The sequence below is a fragment of the Artibeus jamaicensis genome, unplaced genomic scaffold (assembly GCF_021234435.1).
Source record: "Artibeus jamaicensis isolate MK-2021 breed Jamaican fruit bat unplaced genomic scaffold, CSHL_Jam_final contig_585, whole genome shotgun sequence".
NCBI classification, from domain to species: Eukaryota; Metazoa; Chordata; class Mammalia; order Chiroptera; family Phyllostomidae; genus Artibeus; species Artibeus jamaicensis.
The window spans coordinates 2,891,529-2,909,081 of NW_026521894.1; the positions used below are offsets into that span (position 1 = coordinate 2,891,529).

The 17,553-nt window shown below is 38.7% G+C and overlaps 1 protein-coding gene across 12 annotated transcripts in view; it reads right to left on the reverse strand.

Moving 5' to 3' along the window:
• Positions 1-17,553, reverse strand: part of NCAM1 (neural cell adhesion molecule 1) — a 345,984-nt gene that overhangs the window by 205,008 nt on the left and 123,423 nt on the right. The window lies entirely within an intron of this gene.

Here is a 17,553-nt window from a genome sequence, read left to right on the forward strand (position 1 = left end):
CAAACTGATGGAGCCAGACAGAAGGGAAGGGGAGATGGATAAAACAGGTGAAGGGGAATAAGGTCCAAGCTCCAGTTATTTAAAAAGAATCTTGAGGATGTAATGCATAGCATATAAAAAATAGTCAATAGTCTCATAATAACTATGTGTGGTGACAGGTGGTTGCTAGACTTACTGTAGTGACCACACTGTAAGGAATACAGGTGCCACATTACTATGCCATACACCTGAAACTAAGATAATACTATGTGTCAACTATACGGTAATAAAAATAAATAAAAACTAAGAAGAAAATAAGACAAAAGCATTTTTCCACCAAAAACATACTATTTTGATTTCATACCCCTAAACTAACAAATAGGCAGGTTAGGAAGGAAATGGTCAGACTTTCCTCACTCTCCAAATTCTCCAACACGTAATACATTATCTTTAGAATTTAAAGACCATAAACAGACTTTTATATAAGTGCAATTTTATTTGAGGACTGACTCAGTTCTGCCTGGATATGAATTCTAATTATCCTGCTAGGTAGCAGTGTGCCATTGGGCAAATCAGTTTAACCTCCCCACACCTTAGTTTCCCCACTCACAAAATCATAACAACAACAGTGCCGGATTTAGAGTGCCACCTTTGTGTCTTCCCCTCTTCATCCGCACACTCCCTGGGGTTCTACAAAGGAGAAAGATCTGCAGCTAGAGAATCTAGGCGCAAATTCTCATCCCATCTTTGTAACTATTAGTCAAGCAATCCACCTAAACTTTAAAAATTTTTAGTTTGCTTACCCATTAAATGAAGAGAATATAATTTATTTTATGGGATTCAAAGTTTGAATAAGATACTTCACGTGAGTCCTACAGAACCAGCAGCACTATTCATGTTATTCTACTCCCATTATGATTCATGACTTATTTACTGTCGTCTGACCAACCCTAGGCACAATTCTCTTGTTAACTAATTATCTCCCATAACCTCTGATACAGCTCTGCCCTCTAACCTACTTTCTTCATCTTAATATTTTGATCCCAGCCTTCTTATCCTCTCATGCATGTCTAATTTCCAGTTTATCACATGCTATTCCCGAGGATGTAACTACAGCAACAAACTATGTCCTGGCACTGGAACCTTGAGTGACCTACAAAAGCATGAATTCAATAAAATATCTGCAGCACACCATCCCGAAATGAGCCTATTAGGCCAAAAATATGCCGGGAAAAAAACAAACAAAAAAACTGAAATTCGAGCAGTGAGCCCCACTGAGCAATGGGGTATGATAAAAATGTTTGAGGGAAACAGCTTTTTTTTTTTTTACCAACTGTTTGATCTGGGCCAGTTCCTTAACCTTTTTGACACATAAGGAGTTAGCTTCTATCTTAAAATAGACCAATTCTATATAGTGTTTGTATGTGGGGTGGGATCCATTATATGGATTGGATCTTCTAGGAAATCAAATCTGTGACAATTACCCACACACTCCATATCTCTCTTATTATGTTCTATCCTTTCTTTTCCCATAACTACTATCCTTGTCTAACTTCCTGTACAATTTCCTAATGTATTATGTTTATCGTCTACTGTCCATTTCAATCTCCACTAGAATATGGGCCTGAAAGAATAAATTGTTGGTTTGCATCCCAAGTGCCTAACACAATACCTGACTCACACTAGGTGCTTCATGGGCATTTGTTGAATGAGTGAAACACAGTCAAGAAGGAACATGAGCCAAAATATGTCCAGAAGTGTAAGCTTTTTGGGAGTCATATTTTAGTATAATTTAAGTTCCTATAAAAGTTCTCACTATTTCTTGCCATTTTAATTCAGAGCAATTTTAATCTTCCTTTTTCTACTTTCCATCTAGTGTACTGGAGCTACAGAGTTTATTTAGGTTTTGTGGATATAATTCACAAATAAAACATGCAGACTCTCCTCGGTATTCAACACTGTGGCAACTGAACACTGCATTTGTATTAGGAAGAAGAGGCGGGGAAACAACTCAACACTTAGCACCAATCATTACCTTCTTGGTCTTTATGTCCAAAGTCAACACAGAGAGGCAAGTGGCTCAATATTTCTCAGCATTTCACTATCTTGAAACATAATTGCTTATGTAATAAGTTTAATTCTAATTAATAGCTTTTATGCACTGATATAAAAAAGAAACCCAAGTCAACTCTATTTTTCGATTTTCAAGGGTTCACTCATTGCAGTTCGCTACAAATTATGTTGCAGAAAGTAAAATAATGTGATATGTAGTTCTAAATCTTTTTTCACAAACTATGCTATCTTGTTTATTGTTCAGTGATGCAAAACTTCTCCTTTATAGAAGATGTATTAGTCTTGATCCCATTAATATGGGTCAGTAATACTCTAAGTAATAATCCATGCAAGGCAAAGTCATCATGAATGTTAACTAAAACATACAACCAAGTGTTTTTTTCAATCAGAGCATTTGAATTTTTCAGCTATAATGTAATATTAATGAGGTCATAGAGAATGATTAAAAATTATTTTCTCATAACTACTTGCTGAAATTATGAAATGAACAATTGGAAATACCACAATTTATAGATAGCTAGAAAACCTCCACTTAATGCACATAAACCCCCACAAATTTGGAAGATGTTATTTGTATTAATCTAATGTATCTAGTTTTTCACTCTGTATTTATTAAGTTGGATATACTGAAAAATCAATTTCTTTCTCCTGTACTATAATAAAACCTTAGAGACAAGAACTCTACAAATGGTGAAAAACACATCGGAATCCTTGGTTATGCTTTTACTTTGTCCATTTAATTAAAACAAAAAGCAGTATAATCTTCCTTTGGAAATATACACTTTCTTCATTTTATGATTATCATTATTATATATCTCTATCACCCCACTTTCTGATGTGCCTCTCCTATTGCTTATTTGTTTTTTTTTATACATTCTATTTTCTTTCCCCAAACTTTTACATTAAGCTTTCTCTGAAGACTGTTGAATTCTCTGCCACTCCAAAGTTGGGACAGAGAGGCAGACAAGTGGCTCAGTATTTCTCAGCATATCACTACTTTGAGCCATAATTCTGATTTAGTAAATTTAATACTAATTAGTAGCTTTTATGCACTGATTAAAAAAGAAACCCAAATCAACTCTATTTTTTTCCAATTTTCAAGGGAAAAACCTAAAGTCTTATGTATTTTTAAGGCAAGTGTGGGGTTTAATGAAATGCATGGATATAGGACATTCTGATTTCTCAAGTGTTTTGCTAATTTTACATTTTTAATACATTTTGGTCCCAGTTATAGCTCTGTTAGCCCAAAGCAAAAAAAAAAATTAATAATATCCTCCAACTGCTCCAAAGATGATAAAATTCAATTGATTAGCTCTCATTCTCCCTCTAATTCCCATCTTCTAATCTGCCCACTATTGATTGAGGAATAAATATCATTCCCTTGAGATTTATGAATTTTGCTACCATTTGAAGTTAAAGACAGAATTTCAATATGCTGAGTGTTTATGTTTAAAGCTTGTTGTGTGCTTCTCTCTTCATTTCTGATGGAGCAACTTCAAAAGAACAAACAAACAAGACTGACACTAGACTCTGATTCTTTAGTATATAGTGCCCCTCCAGAACAATCTGTTTTGCTAAAATGATTGGTCACCACATGGGAACAAAGTTACACTTGTTAATGTAATTTAAGTTTCCTTTTCAAACACAGTAGATGGTGGTGATGATGGCACAGGAAAGCAGACATAAGGGTAGTACCACCTGGCTGGCTACGGCCATGCTGAGGATATGCCGTGCTGTCAGCAGTAAGAATAGGCCATGCCCTCTGACCTCCATAATGCCACAAGTCAATGGCAGGTGGAGAGACTGAGCTTTTTAAAGCAGGAGTAAATCTGTTTTCTGTTAAAAGGCCAAAAGAGTATATGCAGACATTTTTACACAAATCCATTTTATGATGCTACACAAAGCAAACTATGCCATGCAGCCCTGCAACTGATCAGGAAGAACAAATAGCCTCATGCCTCATACTCATCCTTCCGGATTGTCAAGGTCAATACCTCCTATGAATAGGGAGTTTTGCACCCTCCAATTAGCTTCGTCACCTCAGGCAGGACATTGCTGCAGTCACTAATATGTGGATAACTTTATAAAGGGACTGACAAAAAAGAGACTGAAGAACAAACTGCTAAGATCTGTCATGGCTATGAATAAGAGAAGACAGAATTATGGATGCCAAAGTTCACTTTAATCTAAAACAGCAAAAAAACAAAGTCAGTGCACGTCACCTGTGGAGTGTACTTCAGGCTCTTCAGCCTTTTAGTCTTTCTGTTGTTAGCTCAGAACACAGCGAAGTCAAAAGAGAAAGAGCAGGAAGCAGGAGCTATGCTCATGACTTGCCCAACTCTAGTTGGAAAGGATCCCCAAAAATGATTCTCTCTGCTTCTCAAATGAGCCACTAGTGATGCACTTGGCCGATCCACTTGAGAAAAACAACCACCTCAAGAAAGAATGACTGAAACACAACTATATGCTTCCTTTCTGGTTAAAATTTGTATTTATTTGTCTAAGTCTTAGAAAAATAGATTCTAAGATCTCAATAAAAAAATATGTCCGTGGGCTTGGGCTAATCTGCAAGTTTGCTAAGTTTTAACTATTTGAACACCTATATTACTGCAAAGTGAACTTAACTAGCTTACTTGTATTTACCCATGAAAACTGAAGGGATGCTGTTTAGATACTATAACATAAAACTTTACCATAATTTTTCTTTCATTGCATTGGGATTATGACTTACAGTCTGAGAATTGAACACTCTCATTTTTTAAGCTACTGAAGGAAGACTCTACCTAAAGAAGCTGGAAATTTGTCTAACTTTCCTAACATACTACTCTGTTCACACCTCTTCCCAACTTTCCAAGTTAAAAATAGCCCCTTTCACCTTAAATTGATGTAAAGTATCAGCCTGAACCAAAAGTGTGGCTCACATTTTCCGAGGGGAAAGAGGTAAGAAGTGCCTGGGGATGAAGTGGGAGCACTGCCTTCCTTGAAGATGTCAGAAGCAGGGCAGATTCCTAAGAATCTGAACTGTGACTCATTTCAAATAGAAATAACTGTTTAATCTTAAGAACCAGATTACTTTGTCCTTCCCAGTTTGTCACCTGATCAATTATACTTGAACATACTTGCAATGTATATTCAGTATACTTGAAATGTATATCCAAGAATAAGGATCAATTATAAGCACAGTAGGTGTTACCTGAGATTAGCAGGAAGTCAGAGGGAACTTTGAGAGAATTTATCACAAAATCTTCATCAAAAATGTCTAGTTTGACAAGACTAATATTGGTGAGATCAGACTGCCAGGGCCAAGAGCCCAGCACTTCCTGCTACTTCTCATTTACTGCAGCAGCCATGCATCTCCCTCAACTCCTCTTCCAGGGCTCAGCCTCTTTTCCGGCAGAAAAGATTTTCTCACTGATAAGAATGTCAGTGCAATGACAGTTTTCTTGTATAAACCTAGTGTTGGAAACAGCTTTTTCTATTTTCATCTATTATCATTTAACAAGCATTACTCCTATTACTAAAATGTAATACGGTTTATAGAAGTTAGATAGAATTTGTTACACTATGAGAGAATAGCTTTCCCAGCTTTTAGAAGGGAGATAATTGGGGGGACTGGCATAACCTCAAATTACATATTATCTATATGGTACTTGTGAACTGGGTAAAATAAATCTACACAGGCTCCATTCAACAACCCAAAAGGTACCCATTCAATAAATTTCTGCTAAGAACCATAAAGTGTTATGCCGAGCACTGCAGAATAACAAAAATGAGTAAGCCAAGGTCCCTTCTCCAAGGGTTCTCATGACCAAGCAGGAGACCAATTATGGTCTCCTGTGTTAAGTAAACACATAAACTAATGCAATATAGCCTGTGATGAATGTTACAGGACAGCTACAACACACTCTGGGAGTTCAGTAGGAGAAACTATTTCCTGTTGGGTGAAGAGAGAGGGTTTAGAAAAGGCTTAACCCAGATTCCCAATTCACCTAGTTATACACAATGATCTTCATAAGAGGAGAAAGGAAAAATGGAAGGAAATCTTAAAAATAAGTGTGAAGAACAATAATGTCCACATCCATTACATTCAAGATTATGGCATCGAGTAATCATGTTAATTGCAGAACTGGAGGCAAAGTGAAGGGAGGTAACAAACGCATTCCAGTCAGAACTCCCTGGCATTTGGGGATGATTACTAACAGAACAATGGGTTTCAGCTAACAGAAAACCACTGAGCTGTCATAGATTTTACCTGTTTGTAGATAGCTCAAGACATCTGCATCGGTCAAGACAAATCTGGGTCGATTTAACCTTCAATAATCTTTATGGATGGAAATCCTATAGTTTCCCTGGGTAGTTGGCCTTACATATTTAATCACTCTGATAACCAGAATCCTGTTGGCTGAACAGGACTCTCAGTACAAATATCAGTGTAGATGCCGGCGGAGCTCCAGGTTAACTCAGTCAGTGAGACTGCTATCAATAGCAACAGCATGCTTATTGAGTGATAACTATGTGCTGCAACTCTTCCAACTGGTTTGCATGGATTAACTTACTGCACTCTCACAAGGACACTACCAGGCAGTTAACACTTTTGTCACCTCATGTAACAGAGCAGTAAGGTGACTTGACAGAAGTTACATAGCTGGTAGGTTCTACAGCCCAAGCTATTAACCACTAGGCTAGGCTGCCTGTAACAGCATTAAGACAACCCCACTGACATCAAGAGAACCAACCACATCACAAGGTATGCAGCCCAACCAAGGAGCACAAAGGAGGCAGGAGACCTAGTTCTCTGCTACTGCATTTCATGGTATTACATTTAAGAACCTATCAATTTTATGGTACACTGTGAAGATGATGACGATGATGATGCCACTAAGAAAGAAAAAACCTTGGCAATCAAACTATGACACAGTGGTCAAAAGCCATTATAAGACAATCCTGATTTCAGAGATGCTGAAATATGGGGAGAAATGTGCATTTTAGAATTTATAAAATACTGTTATACCATTAACTTCAATGAGCAAATTACTTAACTTGGGGCTCATTTTCTACATCTGTAAAACAGGAGGCTAATGATTATTAAGGTCCTTTCCCATTTGACAACTCTCGGTACCACATACATGAAGAACAGGGCTGGCATGAGGTGTCCAGGACCCAAAGTTTAAGGAGATACTTGCTCTCAGGATGGTGCATGCCTAGAGTGGATACCTGCAAGTGAGCACCTCCTTAAATCGTGTATCCATGCAACCCTGGCTTGCCTCACCCTCACAGGGTCCCGTGGAAAAAAAGCAATATGGGAGTCACATAATTAGTCTTTTGGATTTTTCAATCAAGATCTTTCCATAATGACCTGTCTATACTTAAGGGCAACTTTTTCCAATTACTTTCATTGCCCTTATAGAGGTGTATTTCTTTGCCTGGGAACATTTCTTTTCATCTCTACCCCAGCTCCAGCTTTTCCTCCTTTCTATTAAAATGCCCGAAATCCACTGTACTGACCTCAAGAAATAGATGTAGATGAGGCCCTTGGTGCTCTGACCACCCTGACCACACTGCCTGGAAGCATCTGAGAAACGCTGGCTGTCACGCCCCACTCTGAACTTGTGGAATCTGCATTGTAACAGATTCCTGGAAGATTCATAAGCTCAGTAAGTTTAAGGAGCACAGGGCTAAGCAAAAATCAAGCCAAATACCCAGCAAAGCAACTCCAGTGATAATAACTACTACATGTTAAGCACTTAATATGTGTCAAATGCTTTCCACACAGTATTTCCCTTACATGCAACACTGTAGACAAGTAAATGACAATTCATTTAAATTCAATGATCCACGGGAAGTTCATCTGGAAGTGTGGTGAACCAATGACTTCAGGCCAATGAGGCAACCTTTGTAAACTTCCTTCTGCAATCACATTCACCTCCCATTCATTCCCTTCAACTGTAAAGACTAACATCCAGGACTTTCAATTTGCACAGCCTCATACTGACCATGTTAGGAAATTCTCTGAAATGCAGTCTCTTTATCATCAACCATTTATGACAGAATATGCTACAAAAATGAAATTATGTAATGGATGTAAAGTGCTTAGCAGTACATGACATGCAAGAAAATCTCAACAAATGAAACAGACTACACCACATGGCCAGTAGCAAAGGCAGGTTAAGTACAAGTTTAAGTCATTGACCTACCTATTTGCCCCATGCTTCATTTTCTCAAGAAAAAAAATACACCCACTGTTTTGGGATCATCCACCCATCTATACTGCTTCTTGGTGATGACAGGCAAAGATAGCATGGTCTCTCTGAAAAACTTCTCTTCTGAGCAAAGATATGATATGTAATATTAATTGTGACTGAAAAATCAAGCAGCAGAAAATGTCCTTCTGACATGACTACAGATGGGCATAATTTGACAGCACAAAAGACACCTTGCTCATTTACGGAACTCCAGGGAGGTAGAGTGTTGCATTTGACAGAGCTGTTAAGCAAATAAGGAGGCTCATGGTTGCTGAATAAATTAAGCTATTCTTACCTGACCTTGCCACACTAGCTTTGAGTGACCAACATGATCCAGCATTGTCTCGTGTTCATTTGTATGATGCATCAGGCATGCTCACCATGTCCAGACCCGTCTTGCCTTTGTTGCTTTTATAAAAGGTTTCAGTGAATTGCTTATTAAAACTGCTGTATTTAAAACTACTCCTTTGAAAGATTTCTTTGGCTTGGATCCAGCTCAATTAGCAGACTACTTCCAGCTGATGAAAAGTAACAGTCAATATCAGATTATAGTTAACAACTATTCACAAGATTAATCAAATTAGATTTTGGTATCTATGGTAACACAACAAAAATTTCCACTAAGCCTGTGGTTTTACAATAAAACTACCATGGCTTTATATTAAATTATTGTTTAAAATATTTTCTCAAAATTAAATCTGCATCTCAAGAGATACATATTCAAGTCTATGGGTATATTAAAAATGTATAACCAGGACTTTTCCAATTTAAAGACAAAATAGCCATAAGGGTATATGGATACGACTTCAGTCTGTCTTCTCTTTCAACTACTCTTTCTCAATGATCAGTTATGACTGACCCTTCTTGGGCTGAAGACCAAGCCTATCATCCAGGACTGAAATACCCAGGTGGGTGATAGAAAAAAAGAAAAGACAATAGCAACTTCTGATGTGCTTATAATCTAAAAAGGCTAGTGAGCATACAAATTAAAAGACAACACAGCAGAGTTCTATTCATGAACACATGGAGTAAAAATATATACACATGTATATAATGTACCAATCATGTGCAAATTGAGTATAACTGCAAGGCAGAGTAAAGCCTCTATTAGAGTTTAATCACATTTAGTTCAATATAAACAAAACGAGCAAAAAATCCTTAGATGATATTTTCTTTTGTTAGAAAAGGGTTTTGGTGCCTTGTGAAATGAGGGTGTACCTCCTGGCAGACCCCTAGCAGCATTGTTTGAAAGTGGTGCCTCTTTACCTACCACACTGCAGAGGTCCCAGCCAGACAAACTCCCACCATCTATGGTTTAAGTCCCACTCCTAGACTTGCAAGCACAGGTGACCTCTAGTCTTTATGCTACCTGGAAACTGAGACCTGGGTGATCAAAATTGGAGGCTATCTTGGACCTCTTTTCCCCACAGACAGCCCCCCACCCATCCCGCCATCTCTATATAAATCCAGAATTGGTAACACTAGAGACAGGCCAGTAAACACTCTGGCTAAGCAGTCATACAATTGGAAACAGAGTGACCTCTTCTCTTCCAGGCACCCCCAGTCTTTACCAGGGATATTTCTAACCCCTGATTGGCTTCTGGATGAGAAATCACTACCTTTTAGTGTTGAGATAATTAAATGAAATAGCATGTATGAAAGTAATTTGTAAATGTAAAAGCTAAACAAATGTAAGAAATTATAATTGCCAGAGAGTAACTGATTTTGGTAAAAACCACATGTATAGTGCTTATCTTCACTCAAATGCTAACCATATTGTTTTGGATCCAAGCAATATGCCAAAACAAAGTGAAAAAAATAGTACAGCAGAAGCCACTGTACTTGGTTCCCTTAATGACATACGTTTACCTTGGCAACTAAGCACACAATGACTTGGCACTTAGGGACCCTTCAAGCACTAAGAAAACAAAGCCAGCACTAATACAACTCTACTTAGGATTCCATCTATATGATCCAATGTTTTGGCAATTTACAGTCACAGCCATGTCTCTTCCACTCGTCCCTATAAAAATACTGTTATATGATCTAGAGCTTTAGAAATGATATCAGTTATAGCCTCCATTCAAACAATTAACTTAATAATACATGATTACCAATTAGATGCTCAATTGGACAGATGCTTGCTCTTATATACAAAAGCGATGCTGCATATAAATACCACCCACATCAAACTTGATTGACAGGTCTTTTTTTTCAGTTAAGAAAAACAGGGGGTTTTTTTAGGTTAAAAAAAGAAGTCTTTTCATAGCACTTAGTAATTTGTAATTTTCAGCGTTCTATCTGTCTGATTTGACAACCCATATGTGATTTATATGGAATACTATTTTTGTATTTTGTATTCTTACTTTGCAAACCTCAATTTTTATCAGGAAACAGTTTTTCTTCAAGGACATTTCAGGCTTTGGGAAAGTATATATGCTTACCTGAAAGACCTATTTCAAATTATCAGGTAAAGCACATTTCTGTAGTGGGCACTTGAAAATCACACCATATATTACTAACTCAATAGGGTATATCATCTTCTGCCAGCCTTCCTTTTCATTATTACATAAATGGATGATAGAAAAAAAATGATAACCTGTAATTCTACACGCCTTTTCAACCCCAAATCTATTCCAGAAACAGAATCAGATATCTGAGACTGTTCTCTGTAGAATTTTGGAATCTGAGTCTCTGGTAGTACCCTTAAAAACATTGTGCCTAAATTATAAATATAATGTAATCTTATCAGGACTTTAAGCCTTTAAAAGATACCTTTGTGCATAAAGTCTCCTAAGAATGAAGACTATTCCTGCAGAAGAAAAAGTAATCTGAAGAAAGAGTTTATCTTTCCAACATGTCAATCTTAAACCAGTCTTGTTACAATACAGTGGCCATGTCTTCCCTGTACGGGAAGGCGGCCAGAAGAACAGTCAAGCCAGCTCTGTGGCCACTGTGAAACAGACTGTCGAACCGGCTGGTTCAGTCGAAGGCAATAGAATATTATGGCCTGACATACTTCAACCCAAGCTTGTTCAGTTTTAAACAATTTTAACTGATTTTACTGTAAAACATAAACATGTTCTGAAAAATAGATCACAAAACTATAGAGTTCCATGGTTTACCTTAATTTTCCCATTAATCAGATAAAGAGTAAATCAAAAAACTTGGCAGAGCCTTTAAAATCTATTATTTATTTGTCTAATCAGTTCAGCATCTGTGTGTGAGACATAAGAAATAGACACTCAGTTCCTTTGGGAGGAAAAACCGGGAGGCTTATGGAAGTCAAGCTAGAAACACAGGCATAGGAGGAACCAGCTCTGGAGAAGTGAGGACCGACTCCCAGGGGCTGCTCGTGGATTCTAATGCCTTTCCCTACCACTTACCAGTTAGTTGACTGACTTTAGGCAAGTCATTTAACCTCTTTTGCCTCAGTCTCCACAGCTATTATACAAGGAACAATCAAATAATACATGTAAAATGCTGAACACATAATATGAGGTTATTAACGTACAAATGTTATGCAGTCATATTTTTCATTAAAGTTTAAGAATAAGCAACTCAAAATCATAATCTCATGCCACTTGGAGTGTGGTTGGGACCAAAGGCTGGTCTTTCTCAGGGGACGCAGGGCCATGCCCTCTCACAGTGCCTCTCCTTGTTGCTGGGTCAGTCTCCCTGCGGACTGGCATCCCCACAACTCCAGCTGGCACATGGCCCAGCGGCCAGAGCAGCTGGGCAGAACTCTCCAGGGCCTTTCAGTTGCAGCGTGTGCTGCCAACTAACAGTCTCTTGAGTTTCAACATGCATATCACTACAAGAGAAATATCAGTGGACCACATCAACTTGTCAACACCGGACAACCTGTGAGTTGCTTGCTGCTGGGACAGGTTGCCAACCCAGCTCGTTGGCTGTGGTGAGAAGAGAGCTACTGTGGTCTAGAGCTTTGCTGCGTGGGTCAAAGGAGCTGCAGGCAGACCACATTGTGTGGTCTACATGACTCACTGAAATGCTCTTCCAGGAGGCCATTCTTCAAGATGCAATGAATAAGAAGCAATGAAATACAGTGAGACATGTTTACAAATCTCTCACCACTTCCCTCCACTCCTATCCCAACATCACAATGAAAAGTTATCTGACCACAGGGTTCTGCAATTGTGTTGCGCTCTTCAGTCTTAGATCCTGGAGAGGACCCTGGCATAGACAGAACAGTGAACCCCCAAAAGATATGTACCTGTTCTCACCTCCAGAACCTTATCTGTGAATGAATCCTTATCTGGAAAAAGGGTCTTTGCTGGTGAAATTAATGTTTTTGAGATGAGATCATCTGAATTTAGGGTCGGCCCTAAATCCAATGACAGATGTCATTATAAGAAAAGTAGAGGAAGATTTGAGACACAGACAAATAAGAGCCACATGAAGACAGAAGCAGGGACTGGAGCAATGCAGCCCCAAGATAAAGAACTGGGGCCATCACAAGCAGAAAGATGCAAGGATGGATCTTCACCTAGAGCCCTGAGAGAGATCAAAACCCTGCTGACACCTTGATTTTAGACTTCTGGCTTTCCAGAACTGTGAGAGAATAAATTTCTGTTGTTGTAAGTCTTCAGGTTTGTGGTACTCATTATGATACTTCTAGAAAAGCACTACAGACTTCTATAATAAGCACCCATGTTTATCTGTTCAAATACTTCCTGAGCACCTACTATGTGCAAAGCCCTGAGCTTGGCTGGATGAGAGAAAGAAAAGGTGGATTCAACAAACAAACTTTGCACATGGGAGAGCATGGCATCCAACTTCATGTGAGCATATGGTCAGAAAACAGGACAAAACTGGCTAGGTGACAGATATGTGTGACTATGTGGGCTCAGGCTGCAGGCAGATATCTGGGGGCAGGCATATCACACTCACAGAACAAGTGTGTGGTACAGTTAAACACTTATAGTGTGCCCAGGAGAAACAAAGTGCTCACCTAAGACCTACACAGTGAAGAACTTAGACTGTTCTTCCTCCCTTTTTTGCCCAGCCACGTTTTGCCGGATCAAATACAAGCCCCCTGATGAAACCTTGGCTGGCAGACTCCCTAGAAAAACTGGTGACTTCTTCCTCTACACATGATGTCAGTCTTTTCATACTTTCATCACAGTGCTTATCACACTACTTTGTCATAGTTTGTTTATAAGTCTGCCCTCTTTCACTAAAGCACAGGCTCCTAGAAAGAAGGGACTGTGTCTAATAGATCCCTAGTAACTGGCATAAGAGATGCTCAATGTGTTTTTTGAATGAATGAGTAGGAGTTATGCATTCATGAATCAAGATTCTATGTTGAAACATGCATAATAATGAGATGTGAAAATACTTTGAGGTCAGATACTTAAGAGTAGTCATAGTCACAGTCAGAATGAATCATTTTTGTAGCAAAATAGAAAACTTTTCTACTCTTTGCTGCTCAATGGTAATTCAATGCCAACATTCCAGTCTCCTTCATACATAATCCAGGGTATTGATCCAAAGAAAAATACATTTAGCTGAACCTGATGCAGCAAAAGGTAATGAAATTTATCGATTTTAATCCAGCTGAAGAGAATTCTTTGAAACACTAGAAACAAATTTGTTATCTTTTTGTAAGGGAGAAAATGTAATATAAATGTTTCACTTTACTTTGCATTTACATAGAGGAACTAGGTTAGATCAGACAGCACTCCAAGCAGGCTAGTATTAAGAGACATGGTTTGGGACTGAGGATTCAAAGAAAAAATATTCACTCAATGATTTGATTTTTAATGTGTACATCTAGTAAACACCCATTTACTAGATGTAATGGAGATGTAGAAATGGAGAAACTATTTCCTTTGCTCCTTCCTCTGTCATTTTCTCTGCTAAAGGCAACTGAGCGATAGGTCACCACAGGCCTGCAGGGGCCTTGGCTGTGCTCTGGAAGGAAATGAGTGCGAAAACAAACAAGCAATTTTCACAATTTGCAGAGCACAAACTAGAATCCAGGGAAGGATGAGCGCATGTGTCTTCACATGTGGACAAGAGGAGAGCTGACGTTGCAGACTGCTGATCGCTCCCTGGCTCAGGGAATTCAGGAAACGGCCCCTCTTCGTGGAGCCAGGACCTCCCCCTCAAGGAGTCCCTCTGCAGTAGCTTTCTGAGCAGGGACACTGAGTGTGGCGATGCTGCATCCGTCCGTGCCTGCTAGAGCACCAACCTGGCTAGATAAACCAGATGGAAAGAGGACTGGGAACCTTTGATTTGTTCTAGACATTTTCTTTAGTATCCTTTTAAACATTTTAAACATTTTTATCTTCCTTTTTGGTTCATGGAGAGTCAAAGAGAATGAACATAAGGAAAATACTTATAAGTATAGACCATTGTCCAATAGTAACGAGAACATTTAAATAGCATTTTTGCAATTTACATTATTTCATTTGTGACTCCTAACAACTACACAAGCAGGCAGAACAATTATTATTCCTCCCCTTGTATATAGAGGAAACTTAGTTTCTGAGAGATTAAATGACTTACTCAGGATCACCTCTGACTAGTGCACATATTTGATGCCGGGTAAAGTTTTCCTTATCAGTACCCCACGATATCTCCTTTAATCCATGTCGATTTGACAGAGATCCACCTAGGACCTTACAAAGTTCTCCATATTTGGCCCTATTCAATCTCTTATCTGTAGAGGTAGCCAACCAAAGCTGAGAGCTTTACTCTAAAGACCCCTCACTAGAGACTCAAGAACCACTTACCTCAACCTCCCCTCTCCCCTCAGCAAGGAAATCAATAGCTGAGTCCCAAAGGGAGCTAAGGCATGTGACTAGGGAGGAGGGTGGCCAACAGCTGACTGGGCCATCCTGTGCAGAGCCACGTTCTTGCATGTAAACAAGCAAGCTTCCTTCTGGTGAATACCATTGGCTGTAGAAATGTGTGAAAGGATCCCCTTAGCAAGAAGCATTTTTCTAGTCACAGACAAAGCAGGAACCAGAGAACAGAAGGAGTGAAAAATTCAGGATGTCACTCTCTTCTTAGACATGTGCTACCCAAGACAGGAGCCATGTCATATGGTGATTTCAATTCAATTTGAATTCATTAAAATTAAATAAAGTAAAAAATTTAGCTCCTCAGTTGCGTCGGGTACCTTTCCAGTGTTCGATAGTCCCCTGTGACAAGTAGTTACCATCCTGGACAGCACACATATAAACAGTTCCCTCCCTGCAGAAAGTTCTACGGGACAAGCCTGTCCTAGACTGTTTTCCTCATCATAGTGGCCCCACAATTCTTATTGTAGGCACAATTCAGAAAGAAGTCAGTAACTTTAGGTATCTGCCATTGTGGAGGGTAATTTGAAGAAATGGTTGTTTCCAGCTGCACCCTGACACCATGCCACACAAATCCAAGGATCTGTTCACATCTCAGTGGGTGTGAGTCATGTCTCCTAGAGTTCCCTCCGTGCTAGGCCTGCACCGAGTGGCAACCTTGATTACTCCAAATCTGTGATCCCTGCACTTCAAGAGTTTCGTGTCATGCCCTCCATATTCAGGAAGGATGAGGACCCTGAAACTGCCAAGCTCAAAAGGAACCTAGAGAAAATGACACTGCAGCAATATCAAAAAGCATTTGTCAAGTACTTACCTGAGCCAAGCAAGGTACTCCCTTGTCAAACACTCATTACTTCTGCACTGGCATGTTTCACCTTCCAAATCACATTCCAGACACTAACATCCACTATTTACTCTACAGCAGAAATCAGTTCCCACTCAGAAAACAGCTAGGCAGTGCCACAGAAAGACCCATAAATATCAGATGTAGATACTTTAGAAGAACATTTTCAAAATGCAAATTACAGGTGAGTGTTTCAGATTTCCTTCTGTAACTTTCTTTACAATGGTGTTGCAAATTAGTTGATCAGCAGAAAAAAATGGCAGTTGTGTTCCTCACTTCCGACACACAAACTTCCACCACTACCACCCAACGCGGGCGCTCTAAAACATGCAGTGCACATTTATGTGTCTTGTAAAAGGTTCTTTTCTCATTAGCTTAGATTGGAATAATATGCTTCCATATGGCCCCAGGGCATTAAAAAGTTAGCAGAACTTCTAAAATAACAAAATCAACACAAAATAACCTTACAAGTAAAAACTTGAGGAACACCATCCACCAAGTCTGATGCTGTGCTAGAAACACTGGGAGCGCCAGGACGGCGGGTGGCTGCCGGAGAGGTGGAGAGAAAGGCACACCTGCCAGGGACATGCCTGTGATCTGTGTGACATGAGAGTGTTTTCTAAGCTAAATTTTTAGAGATAACTTTTCTACACACAGTTCCCTCTTTCTTACCCCCTTTATTTTGGTGAATGCATCTTTCTACTCAGACCCTCTGTAAGAGAGCTGTGTTTTTGGAAAAAAAACAAACAGCTCTTTTTTCTTTCTATAGAGATGTATTTATACTCAGCTAGAGAAACAAATAGTATAAAAATAAGGCAAGAAGCAATGGGGAATGTTTAGAAATCATGGTTAGTGGTCTGAAACCCAAGGAAGAAAGTCTGTTTTAGTAAGATAATCCAGAAATATGAGTCCAGCAACGGAACTAATTTGGGAACTGTCTGAAGTATGCATGTTGAATCAGCAAACATGTAAATCAAGACACAAATTGTATTTAAAGTACTACAAAAATTGTGCACCAAATAAGGTGATCCTAATATGTTGTCTTCCTACTGTTTCATATTGCATGAGAAATCTATGTGATTAATTAAACATAATAATTTAACAAAAATAGCTGCAGATCAGGCTTTTTAAAGCTCGATTCACCCTGAACACCACTACAAAGTCTCTGTAAGATGCTCTGTCTTCACTGTCCTGCATGTTGACCTTGCAACATGAAAGAATAAGCAATGAAAAATAAACTCTTATTGAATTCAACTATAACACATTTATCTGAGACTAACATTTCATTAATTATTTTTTAAAATTTTTATATAGGGCCAAACCCTTTCCCTTCCCAAAATGATTACCTATGACTGATTCTTCCATTTTAGTCTTTATTAATACATGAACAAAATCAATGCAACCATTGGTCAAAACAAAAAGTCTAACAAAGCTAGTGACAGCTCTGGAAAAAGTTATTAATTACCAATTATCAGTTATCATTCTTAACGATAATTACCAACTATCAATAGAAATTTACTGAAAAACTTGCCACTGTCAATTTTTTTAACTTAGAGTTACAAATGCAAGCTGAGTCTTGTAGTTTTCT